The sequence below is a fragment of the Gastrolobium bilobum genome, unplaced genomic scaffold (genome assembly GCF_033153095.1).
Source record: "Gastrolobium bilobum isolate Gb01-03AN ecotype WA unplaced genomic scaffold, APGP_CSIRO_Gbil_v1 utg7986, whole genome shotgun sequence".
Lineage (NCBI taxonomy): Eukaryota > Viridiplantae > Streptophyta > Magnoliopsida > Fabales > Fabaceae > Gastrolobium > Gastrolobium bilobum.
The window spans coordinates 79358-92500 of NW_026899159.1; the positions used below are offsets into that span (position 1 = coordinate 79358).

Below are 13143 nucleotides of genomic sequence, written 5' to 3' on the forward strand. Positions count from 1 at the left end.
TATCTAGTTGAACAAGTCAAAAATTAGGGTTTTAAAATGATAATCATGAACATTATCTGACTGTTGGAACTAATTAATATATTTGTTATTTTTAAAGGGATTTGATAACAAATTATTCAAATATGAAGATTTAGATAAAGAGAGATCAAATCAGAAAAGAAGATGAATCAAGGTGAAAACAATAAGATTGAAGATCTTATCAAGTTGTTAGAAGTGGGAGCTTAAGCCCCCATTCACAAGCTTAAGCGCCCAGACAAGTCCAACTTAGGCCCATTCAAGTTTTCTACTGCAATACGAACTCTTGACCTATTTAAAACACCATTGGGGACCAGAAATAGAGAACTTTTACATTGCAAAACAACTTTTGGGTGCTTGGAGGCTGAAGGAACGCGGAGGAACATCAGATTCATGTTCGTGAGCGGCGGAGACAGATCAACGTCAAGTGTTCACTGGAGATTTTGAAGATCAACCAATCACCTATGGAGTTTGGGGGAGCCTTTCTATTTTCTTTTGTTCTTGATTTTGCTATGTCCGGCTAGTTCTTTAAGTAGTTAGGGTTAGATGGATTTTAGTCAATTTATTATGTTTTGAACAATTCGCTGTGTTAATTTTCCTTTATATCATGAATGAAGTTATCTGTTTTTAATGCTTTATATAGGCTTGAATCTTATATAATGATCATCGGTGAATGCATGACAATAGGAATGTTGGTGTGTGATCCATATTTGATAACTTCATCGTAAACCCTATGATTCTAGGGATAGACATAGGGTTTGCGTAATCTTTAAGATTCTTGAACTTAATGCTTGCATGCTTGGGGAATAACCGGGGAACTAGGGTTCTTCCAATATTGTAAAGGTTTTAGAGTAACAAGGGATTGAGCTCTAATAACATGCGAAAGAATTGATTAGATTGATACTAAGGACAATTAACATTAAGAAGGAATTCAAACGTAATAAAGAGATTAAATGAAATCGAACCCCTAGCTACGTTTTTATTTTATTAGTTAAATCACATCTTTAATTTCTTGTCTTTAATTCTTGCAAGTAATTAGCTTAATATTTAATATTTTAATTTTGCAATTCAAATCCTGTTTCCAAATACACTTTCGATTGTCCAACTAAGTTTGCGATAGTGAATTAGTGCTTGAACCGTAATCCTCGTGGGAACGATCTCTTGCCGTGAGTAGCAACAAGTTTTTGGCGCCGTTGCCGGGGATTACTATTTCAACATTAATAGTAGCTATTAATTCTTTAGATTGGACCTTATTTTCTGTTATTTAAATTTCTGTTATTTAAATTCAGTTTTATTTTTTTATTTTATATAATCTATTTTTCTGGTTTATGCGAGGTACCGTTGACACCGATTCCTTGCAATTTGACCCGGAGATAGAGAAAACAACAAAAAGAAACATAAAACTTGCTAAAGAAAGAAGACAGCAAGAGAAAGAAGCTTCAAGCTCAACAGAACCAAGAGAAGAAGCAATGGGAGACAACAATGCACCTCCACCACCTCCGAGAACGTTGGGAGATTACATGACTCCTGCTCGAGTTCCACAGACGGCGAGTATTGTTAGACCAAACGTGGATGCTAACAACTTCGAACTCAAGCCGACACTTTTACAATTAATTCAGAAAGACCAATTTGCCGGAGGAAGCACGGAAGACCCTTACATCCATCTGGAAAACTTCTTGTTATATTGTGATACCTTGAAGATGAATGGGGTGTCTCGGGATGCTATTTTGCTCAGATTGTTCCCATGTTCACTTAAAGACGAAGCAAGAGGATGGTTGCAATCGTTACCTCAAGGAAGCATCACTCACTGGGATGACTTGGCAACCAAATTCTTAGACAAATTTTTCTCATCTTCGAAAATGGCAAAGCTCAAGGCTGATATCACTTCTTTTGAACAAAAAGAAAGTGAATCTCTATATGAAGCATGGGAAAGATTCAAAGGACTACTCAGGAAGTGTCCCCAACATGGCATTGAAGCCTGGGAACAAGCGAGAACTTTCTTCCAAGGGATGAAGCCCAACACAAGAACATTGGTGAATGCTGCATCAGGAGGGTCCTTGAAAACAAAAACTCCAGAGGAAGCCTTGGAATTATTAGAGTCTTTAGCCTCTTAGGAGTATGATAATGCTCCCGTACCACAGAGAAGAGCGGGGATTATGAAGCTTGATGGCTATGATACTATCCTGGCCCAGAATGATCAGATTCTACAGTTTAATAAGAAACAACAACAACAACTAGATGCTCTCACGAAGCAATTTTCTGATTTTCAAGTTTCTTCTGTTAATACTCCAGTAGCTTCTGTTAATACTTCTTCTATTGTTTGTGATATTTGTGCAGGTGCTCATGCTACTGATGACTGCAAGGCACCCGAAACTGCAGATGTTAATGGAATTTGGCATGATCAAAAAGCTCCATATAATCCAGGGAGGAACCAATACGGCAATAATCAAAATCAAGGGTGGAGAAATAAAAATCAAAATCAACACCCGGGATTTAGTTACAGTTCGAACCATCAGCTGAATCCTCCTATGCCAGTGCAACAACAACCTCCTCAACAATCAGAATGGGAAAAGGCCTTTGCACAACTATCCAAGACCACATCAGACTACATTCAAAGTTCCAATAATTTCAGAGAAGACACTTCAGCCTTTATGCAAGAGACAAGGGCCTCATTCCGGAATCAAGAAGCTTCTATCCGGAATCTTGAAACTCAGATTGGCCAGCTATCAAAGCAGTTCACTGAAAGAGTTCAAGGAACTTTTCCAGGTAACACTATTCCAAATCCAAGTAGGGAACACTGCAATGCGATTACTACTATGAGTGAGAAAGCCATTGAACCTGTGGTAAAGCCTTCAGTTGAGAAAAAGAAAGATGATGAACTTGCAACTGAAAAGGAAAAAGAAAAGGAAGTTGCCAAAGAATTTGCTGCAGAGAAAACTGTTCCTGAGAAGAAAGAGTTCAAATGGGAGAAAAAGAAAGCTCAAGAAAGGCAAGAAAAGCCATTGAAGCTCTCACCTTATGCAAAGATTCCATATCCGCAGAGGTTCAGAGAGGAAATCAAAAAGCAGCAGTATTCCAAATTCCTTGACATTTTCAAGAAGCTGCAAATCAATATCCCGTTTACTGAGGCCTTGGAGAACATGCCCAATTACGCAAAGTTCATGAAAGATCTTCTATCACGAAAGCGTAAGCTACAAGAATGTGAGACGGTGACGCTGACAGAGGAATGCAGTGCCATTATCCAGAAAAAGTTGCCTCCAAAGCTTAAAGATCCAGGAAGATTCAGCATTCCATGCAACATAGGCAATATGGAAGTGAAAAATGTTCTATGTGATCTCGGTGCCAGCATCAACGTGATGCCACTATTTATGATGAAGAAACTGGGGATCACTGAAGTAAGGCCAACCAAGACAATAGTTCAACTGGCTGACTGCTCTACAAAGCAAGCTTATGGCATTATTGAGGACATACTGGTAAAGGTTGACAAATTCATCATTCCTGTTGATTTTGTCATCCTTGATATAGAGGAAAATTTTACTATTCCTATGATCTTCGGAAGACCTTTCTTGGCAACCTCAGGAGCGCTGATTGATGTACCGAAAGGCGAGTTGATCTTACGGGTAGACGGGGAGCAAGCAATTTTCAAGTTCTTTGATAAAGAAGTTCCCTCACCTATAATTCAACCGGAAGATCAAGTCTACTATATTAGTGAAAAGAAAGGAGAAGAAGAGCACAAAGAGAATTCTTCTCAAGAAAGTAAGCCAAAGGTTAAAATGGAGAAGCTCAGGAGCAAGGGAAAACACGTAAACACAAAATTCAAAGCTATTGAGCCTACTTCATCTCACTCATATGCACAAGAGTACTATGGGAGGACACCATTTCTGAATGATAGAGCTTGGTCATCACCAAGCCCATGCTTTGAACCACCATGAACATAAAAGAGGTACGTCAGGCTCGTGACGTAAAACAAGCGCTTGTGGGAGGCAACCCAACTATATTTTTTATTTTCCAACATTTTAGTATAGTATTTTAAATTTAGTTTAGCTTATTTTAATTATTCTTAGCATAGTTTATTTTAGTCATATCATAAAAATAAAAAATAATAAAAACATTGAGGTTAATAATCAAATTCTGTTGAGATGGACTTTCAGGTGTAAGTGGGATTAAAGCATACACAGGTACGCAACTCTTATTCATTTATATGTTTTGTGTATGATATTGAGCAGAATTATTGAGGTGGAAGAATACACAGTAGAGATGAATGCAAGGAATAGGAAAATATGGAGAAAATTTTCTAAGTATTGAGAGCTTAAGCCCTTAAAGGAGGCTTAAGCCCCCAAAAAAGTGAAATTTCTCTCGGGCGCCTTAGCGCGCTTAAGCGCGCTAAATAAAATTTTATCCCATTTCTCACTGCCTCAGCGCGCTTAAGCGCGAATCACTGCGCTTAAGCGCGCTCATCTTTGACATTATGCATACTGTTAAAGTATTTCAGTTCCATATACTCATTATTATTTTCAGATGCATCTGAATATAAATCTGGGAATTGTTATGTGGAAATTGCACTAACTTTGCAAACATGTTGGATACTCGAATACTAATGCTGATATGGTTGCAGACACTACACAGGATGCTGATAGAAATGATATTGCACCCACTACTGAAATTGATGAGGATTGACCATTGTCTCAATGTTTAGATTTTTTTTCTTTTGTTGATTTTAGTTCATGTTGATATGAGATGTATATTGAGACTGATCTTGACGTGACTATGATTTTTTTTTGGATATGACATGCTGACGTAGTTTCTTTATCTGTGACATGTGTGCAGAGTACAGTATCAAATTTTTCTGATTTCTTGCTTAGGATTATTTTAGATTTAAGTTTATTGCTGAGGACAGCAAGATTTAAATCTGGGGATGGGTACCATGCAATTCATCAGACCATAAACTTCACATGGTCGGAAGAAGAAACTCTTGATTACACGGAGTACACAGAAATATCCAAATTACAAATGCAGTTTTTCAGGGGAGTTTCTCAATATTATTTTCATATTATATGATTTTAAATATATTATTTTGATTTAGTATTAGTTTATTTTAAGGTCTTCATATATATTAGTTAGTTTAATATTTAAGTTTTTTTTTAAATTATTTTTAAGACCCCTTCCATCTTAGTCAATAAATAATTAGTGGATCTTAAGAGATTTTCCATTGTGCTTGATATGGATGCATAATGAATAATTACATGAAATTGGTTGATAGTTGATATCAAGAGTATAATGATGTAAATAAATTTTATTTTCGTACATAAATGAGCGTCAGTCAAGCATGCTTCATAGTTCACTGGAATAAGAGAAGAATAACTAGAGTAATCAAAGAGAGAGTGGAAAAATAAGTCTCACATCCTTAGCCGTAAGCTTTTGAGCCTAAACAGAATTTTTTTTTGTGGTGTGAACTTTACTGTTGAATCACTCTAGAACTTGTTTTGTTTCTCTTTGAAATGGTCTGTAGTATACAATTGTTGAAATGATAGAGGCAGTTCTTTTTAAAAGCTAGATAGCCAAATAGCCACCCTGAAGGTTTATTCTTAGATTAAGCCCTTTTGAGCCGAGGCCTGTTTGTTCATTGACAGTACATTATGAATAGCCATTCCATACACATCCTCACCTGAACTGATTAATTTTCAAAATTAAATGAGGAACTGGATAGGATTGAAACAAAAAGAGAAAATCAAACTCTAAGTGTATGGGAGAAAAAGGTGAAAAGAGGGAAATTGCCACAAAGTGGTGGAAAAAGGAAATGAAAAGAAAAAGGTTGAACTGTTTATCTGTACAAAAACAAAAAGAAAAACAAAAGGAAGAAGGAAAAGAAATAAAAGACTTATATTATATGAATAAGTGGAAGAAGAAAAGAGGAGGAAAATAAGAGAAATCTGTTTACTATATGTTGAACAGTTAAACTAGTTCCTCTTTGAAGTTGAATTTTGATCAGTTATCTTAAGCCACTTACCCAGAGAGTGAAACACATACCCTTAAACACTGAATGTGAATGAATAAATAAAAATCCAGTGAGAGGGTGTTGTGGAAATTAAATTGTACTACTCTTTCTTTTGAGAACGCATGTTATGATTTTATGACTGGTGAATTATGACTGTTTGCTTGAAATTGATGTGTCATTGATTTTTAATAAGTCTGAATACTTTGATATCTCATTATTGATCAGTTTTCTGCCTGTTATTCATCAAGCATGACTAGCCGTCTCCAAACTTTCCCATAGTTTTATTCTAATTAATTGCTGAGGACAGCAATGTTCAAATCTGGGAATTGTTTGATAAACCTTTAGTTTATCTTGTTTAATGGACTAAAATAATATGAATTATCTAGTTGAACAAGTCAAAAATTAGGGTTTTAAAATGATAATCATGAATATTATCTGATGAATCAAGGTGAAAACAATAAGATTGAAGATCTTATCAAGTTGTTAGAAGTGGGAGCTTAAGCCCCCATTCACAAGCTTAAGCGCCCAGACAAGTCCAACTTAGGCCCATTCAAGTTTTCTACTGCAATACGAACTCTTGACCTATTTAAACACCATTGGGGACCAGAAATACATAACTTTTACATTGCTAAACAACTCTTGGGTGCTTGGAGGCTGAAGGAACGCGGAGAAACATCAGATTCATGTTCGTGAGCGGCAGAGACGGATCAACGTCAAGTGTTCACTGGAGATATTGAAGATCCACCAATCACCTATGGAGTTTGGCGGAGCTTTTCTATTTTCTTTTGTTCTTGATTTTGCTATGTCCGGCTAGTTCTTTAAGTAGTTAGGGTTAGATGGATTTTAGTCGATTCATTATGTTTTGAACAATTCGCTGTGTTAATTTTCCTTTATATCATGAATGAAATTATCTGTTTTTAATGCTTTATATAGGCTTGAATCTTATGTAATGATCATCGGTGAATGCATGACAATAGGAATGTTGGTGTGTGATCCATATCTGATAACTTCATCGTAAACGTTATGATTCTAGGGATAGACATAGGGTTTGCGTAATCTTTAAGATTCTTGAATTTAATGCTTGCATGCTTGGGGAATAACCGGGGAACTAGGGTTCTTCCAATTTTGTAAAGGTTTTAGAGTAACAAGGGATTGAGCTCTAATAACATGCGAAAGAATTGATTAGATTGATACTAAGGACAATTAACATTAAGAAGGAATTCAAACGTAATAAGGAGATTAAATGAAATCGAACCCCTAGCTACGTTTTTATTATATTAGTTAATCACATCTTTAATTTCTTGTCTTTAATTCTTGCAAGTAATTAGCTTTAATAATTAATATTTTAATTTTGCAATTCAAATCCTGTTTCCAAATACACTTTCGATTGTCCAACTAAGTTTGCGATAGTGAATTAGTGCTTGAACCGTAATCCTCGTGGGAACGATCTCTTACTTAATCATATATTACTTGTACGATCGGTGCACTTGCCGTGAGTAGCAACACCACTTCCACCAATCTTTTCTTGCTCTCTCACTAACTAGCTCTTTAGGGGTGAGGAGCTGTTCGAGAACTCACCACCATGCAAAGCCAAATTAACTGTAATATGTATAAGCAGTCAATCAGAAAGCAGCGGGTTATCTGTCATGTAATCAAGGCAAAAGCTTTAAAGAAAAGGGCAATTCTGATAAATATCAACATGAAATCCAAGATGGTAACATTCATTTGTTCTGTTATTTACGTTTAAGTATTTTGATTTTCTTCTACATGCTTTTGGTCATACATGAAATACTATAAACAACTCAAATGCAAAGCAAAACAAGAACCTTGCCAGGTCCAACAGCAAGAGCAGTTTTTGGTCCTGCCAAAACCCGAATAGTCAATCATCACAATACTGGCTTTGAAAAAATATGAAACAAAGGAGAATAAAAGACATAAGTTAACCTGGTCCCCTCGGGTTGACTAGATTTTAGGATCCTAAGGAATGTTGAGTGTTCACAATGAAGGAAGATGGGACATGAATGGCGAGGAGGCACAGTTTGTTGTCGAAGCTCCACTAGTTTTAGGTGGTAGGGGCGAGGTTGAACACGGTGGTGCCGGGATTTTATCTTCATTTTCTTTAAATTCCATCACGTCGAGAGGTTCCTCGCTTTACGATCAATTTCAGTGCATTAAATTATCCTATTTTTATGTAAGATCCCTAATATAATTATAATATTAAAATTATATATATTTTTTGTCACATCAACTGACAATTTTATTTTTTAAAAATAATTTTTAAAATTATAATTATATCTTACCCATAAAATATGATTATTTTTTATTGCTGCAAAAGTATCTTCTCCTTCCTTTTTTAGTGAGAAACGGGCAGTAAGTATACGATCCGAACCCTTCATTTAATTTTATTAATTATCCAACGGTCGAAATCTAGTGGATTACTAAGTTTATACGCAGCTCTGTAATTGATGAGTATATTTTTTGTATTCTTTACTAAAATTAGTAAAAGTGGAATTTAAGTGGGTGTAATCTAAGATGTACAGACACTGACACGGGACACGACACACTAATTCTAAAAAAAGGCATATTTCGACATGTTGGAACACGTTTTGATATTAAATAATATTTTTAATATATATAATATAATTTATATTTAATAGATATAACAGTCAATAATAAATTATATAACCAATCAAATATTCGAATTTCATAACATAAATATAAACAAAAATAATTTTTCGTATCTTGTTAATTTTTTATGTCAAATATCATAACAGAAAAAATTGATTTATAAATGATTTTTTTATTTTTAGTTAATAAAATAAAATTAAGACTAAAAAAATATGTGTCCGAGCATTGACCACGTGTCGGAAAAAGTTGACTGCGTGTCGGAGAGTTGATCACGTGTCCCAAATATTGACCGCGTGTCAGAGCATGTCCGTATCTGACACGTATTTTCAAATAATCAGCGAGTCCGTGCTTCAGAAGATGTAATAAGTAAAGTCAGTTATATTTTTATTTTATTTTTCATTCAAGTAAATCAGTATTCCCATAATATTGAAGATATTTTTTAGAATAGACTTAAAATTCCCTAAAAAAATTAAAAAATTTGCATTTACAAGCAACTATCCCATCTCAATCTTTTCATCGATTTTCAAAGAAAAATTGACAATACATTACATGTTTTCCGATACTGTTTGAATACCAGCAACATATTGACGAGTTAGGTTTGCTTAACTATGATGAATGAATAATAAGCAACAAAAACCGGGACAGAAGGTGAGTGAGAGGAGTCACGGCACCAACTTATCGGAGTTGGCCGAGGACAGCAAATCTTAGCTACAAAAGCTTCAAAATCATTACTGAAAAAGCTCTAGACTCATTTACCATCATTGAAAGATTATGCCCGGAAAATCTATTAATGCACTAATCTACATATCTTATATGGATGTCATGATGATTAAGACGCTAGCTTAGCCCAATTAATCATGACGATCCCTACCTAATTATTGGTAGGCTTTTAATTTTTAGATATGCAATAACCTTTTTTTCAGTTGATTTTTAATATATGTTGATCATTGATCCATATACCCCCACTTTCGATCAACAATGTCTTTAAGGAAATTGGAAATTGCTTGTAAAACATGAATCGATGGACCTAATAAAGATGTGTTAATCTAATTTATTCCACATATTATAATTTGATGCTAGCCAACCCAGCCCTAAATAGATTAAAATATCGTATCGGTTAGGTTAAATATCATCAGAATCATGGGAATATGGGATAAGCTTTAACATGTTTGTTGCGCTTCGTGTTAATTAGCTAGCATGTACCTTGTTAAAGCAAATATCACGAACGGTAAACGACAACTAATATTTGAAGTGTGTCCTAGCTTTGTACTTACCTTCGAGATTGTTCCACATCTCCACGTGCCAGAGTTGGAAGGAGTCCCAATCCAGGTATGAATTATATTTGCAGTAACTATTGCACTTCACCGGTTTTCCCATTGTACAAGTATACTATAATAAGGGCGGAACTAACAAAAATATGGGTAATACTTCTTTCATTTAACACGAGAGAAATTTTTTTTCCTACACTAACAAGAAATGTGGAGCCCACAAGTTAAAAAAAATAAAAAAGAAAAGAAATTACAGGCCCGTCTTTTTATATCTCTGTAACATGAGATAGTTATTGATAAGTGTCTAAGACACTATGTTTTCATAGTTAAAAAGAGTTCAAATAATTATTAAAATAATTAAAAATATAGTGTTAAAACAACAAAACGAAAATCAGAGATTAAATAAATAAATAAAATAAAAATGCTCGCCCCACTGCTCGCTGAAGCGAGCAAGCAACTCGCAATGCTACTCGCTAAAGTGAGTGATTGGGTGACAGGCAAAAATTGCTCGCTAAGCAGCTCGCTTTAGCGAGCGGGTCCAAAATTCAGAAGCCCACATTTTCTCTTTAAATACGAAGCGAGAGAAGCCGTGAAACAAAAACTCTGGAACGCAAGAGAAAAGTGAGAGACCGAGACGAAGCGAAGGAAGGAGTGGAAGAGTACCACTGGATCGTGGCAGAGGAGAAGGAAGGAGTCAACTTTGCACCATTGATCATCACCATTAGACAAGTTTTATCTTGAACTTCATTACTTTTACAACATATTTTAATTCTGTCTTTATAATTATGAGTAGCTAAATTATTTTAGTAGTTAGGAAGATACAAAACCAATGGGTTCTTAGTTGATGTTTGTTTATTCTTATGAATTACATTCTTGTTTCTAAATTATGCAATCAATCTGATATTTATACTTAGTTTTATTTATGACTTGATCACTCGTAGATAAACATATGAGTCATATATGACAATAGGGATGTTGGTGTATGATTCTGATTGGTTGATTGCTGGAATTTGCATGATCTAGGGATAGACTTGTGAATTTTATAACTGTGAGTTCTTGCGTTAATGCTTATTTTATGAAAAAGTACTAAGGGATTAGGCTTTGGATTAGAATAAAGGATTAGATTACCAAGGGATTGGGATTTAGTCAATTATAGAAAGAGTTGTTAATAATTTAATCATGAATGTAATCGTAAGAATAGGCAAACTCGTTAAGAAACCATTGGGGAAGTTGAATCATAACTAAGCCTTTTTATTAAAAATCTAAACTCAATTTCTAGTATTCTAAATTCTGAATTTAATTTCAAAAATATTAAAAACCAAAAATAGTTTTACAAATTCTGCTTTTAATTAAATTACAATATTCTCAATAAAACCTTTAATGATCGATCCAACTTTAATTAAATAAATATATTATTGCTTGGTCATCATTCCTCGTGGGATCGACAACTTTCTTAGCACTTTATTACTTGTACGACCGGTACACTTGTCGAGTTCGTCAACAGTTATCTCCTACAGTTGGAGAAAACAATTTCCCCAAAAATATATGTATTAAATTTATTTATTTTTTAAAACTGTTTTTGTAAAGTAATTATTGAAACAGATATTTTTTGTATTTCTTTTTTGTTTTGAAAATTAAAAGTCAAAATCCATAACAAAAACAACTCAGATATGTTCTCTAAATTTGATTTTAAAAACAAAAAAATAGTTACAATTTTTAAAAAAAAATTTACAAAACATGCCTTATCAAATGATTCTTTCTTTTTCTTTTTCCTGAAAATTAAAAAATTATTTTTAGAAACAGTATTTAAACAAATCCATAATAAGTACAATTAGAGGTAAAAGTGGGTTGGACCGGCCTCCAGGGGCCTACGGCCCAGCTTATATCAGGCCAGGATTGACCTATTACATATAGTCAAATATAATAGACTCGAGCTTTTAAAGAAGCCTATTTAGAAAGTAGGTGATGGGCTTTTTTTTTTACATATCGGGTCTATAAGCCTACAAGCTGGCCTATATATCATATTATTTATTTTAAATAAAATAAAATAATATTATTCATAGTAGTACCAAATGGTGATAGTTCAGTTGGCGGGTACTACAAGCATCATGATGTGTTTGTTAGATTCATGTATTTATTTTAATTTACATAGTATAGATTTGTTTGTTGGATTTGATGAAGTATATGTTATTTAGTTTGATCATTTTGCTTTTGAAAGTGACTTAAATGCAGATGTGCTAAGTTTTGTTGTGATTCATGGTTCTGTTTGGATGTTGAAATTGTGATTTTTGTTTTAGCAACAGAATTTGAGTATTTTGTGAAGTTGATTAATGGTTATGCTTGGAAAGTTAAAAATTAACAGGCTAACGACTCAAGTCAGACAATTTATTTTTTTATAAACGGGTCAATCCAGACTAACAGTTAGACTCGTACTAGGCTCGGGTCAGGCCAAATTAAATTTTTTTTGCATGGGCTTGAACTTTCGGGACAAAGCTCGGCTCATCCCAGCCCACTTTTACCCCTAACTACCATTAATCTTAACGTTCCTAACTTCGTGTCACCCTTATTGGGGAAAATATACAAATTGCATAATAAGGAAAAAAATTACATGTACAAATAATGTGTTCCACATAAACTTCAGGTCATCCATGGTTCAAAAATTTTAGGGTTAAAATAACAGATAATAATTTTTTTATGCATTATTCGATTAATTTGGTTGAATCACAAAGCCGGCAAGCTCTTGTAAGAATTTTTCTATCAAATTTTTTAGCACAACTGTATATTTAGAATTGGAATTCGAGACCTTTGATTAAACTAGAACAACCTTATGCTAGTTATCTATATGCTTGGTGATAATAATTTTATTTTTTTATTTTAAGTTTTTTGAGGAACTTGTAATACAATCTTTCAAGCAAATAATATTGCTCATTGCACAATTAAGTGGGGTTTGGGAAGTTGTGTTTGTAGAACTATTTAAGGGGTAAAGGAAACAATGTGAAAATAATCACAAAGAAATTCATGACACATACTAGAAATTTAAGTATAGACGATTGGTAATTAAGTATCACATCGATTAGGATTAGAGTGAAGGCCATACGAGTGAAAAATTTCATAAACTCAATACTTTGAAGTTTATGATTAAAATATATGGTGTTTAACTCACTTGTTATGATTTTAGGTTTTTTACTTAATCTACTGAAGTCAGTTGTTTTGTGATGACCATCAAGTGATATTAGG

General features: G+C 34.1%; 1 non-coding gene across 1 annotated transcript; it reads right to left on the reverse strand.

Moving 5' to 3' along the window:
• Positions 1-1880: 1880 nt before the first annotated feature.
• LOC133287840 (small nucleolar RNA R71) lies at positions 1881-1987 on the reverse strand. Its single transcript, XR_009748290.1, has one exon. It is a non-coding gene; the product is annotated as a small nucleolar RNA R71 (small nucleolar RNA).
• Between the last annotated feature and the right edge of the window lie 11156 nt (positions 1988-13143).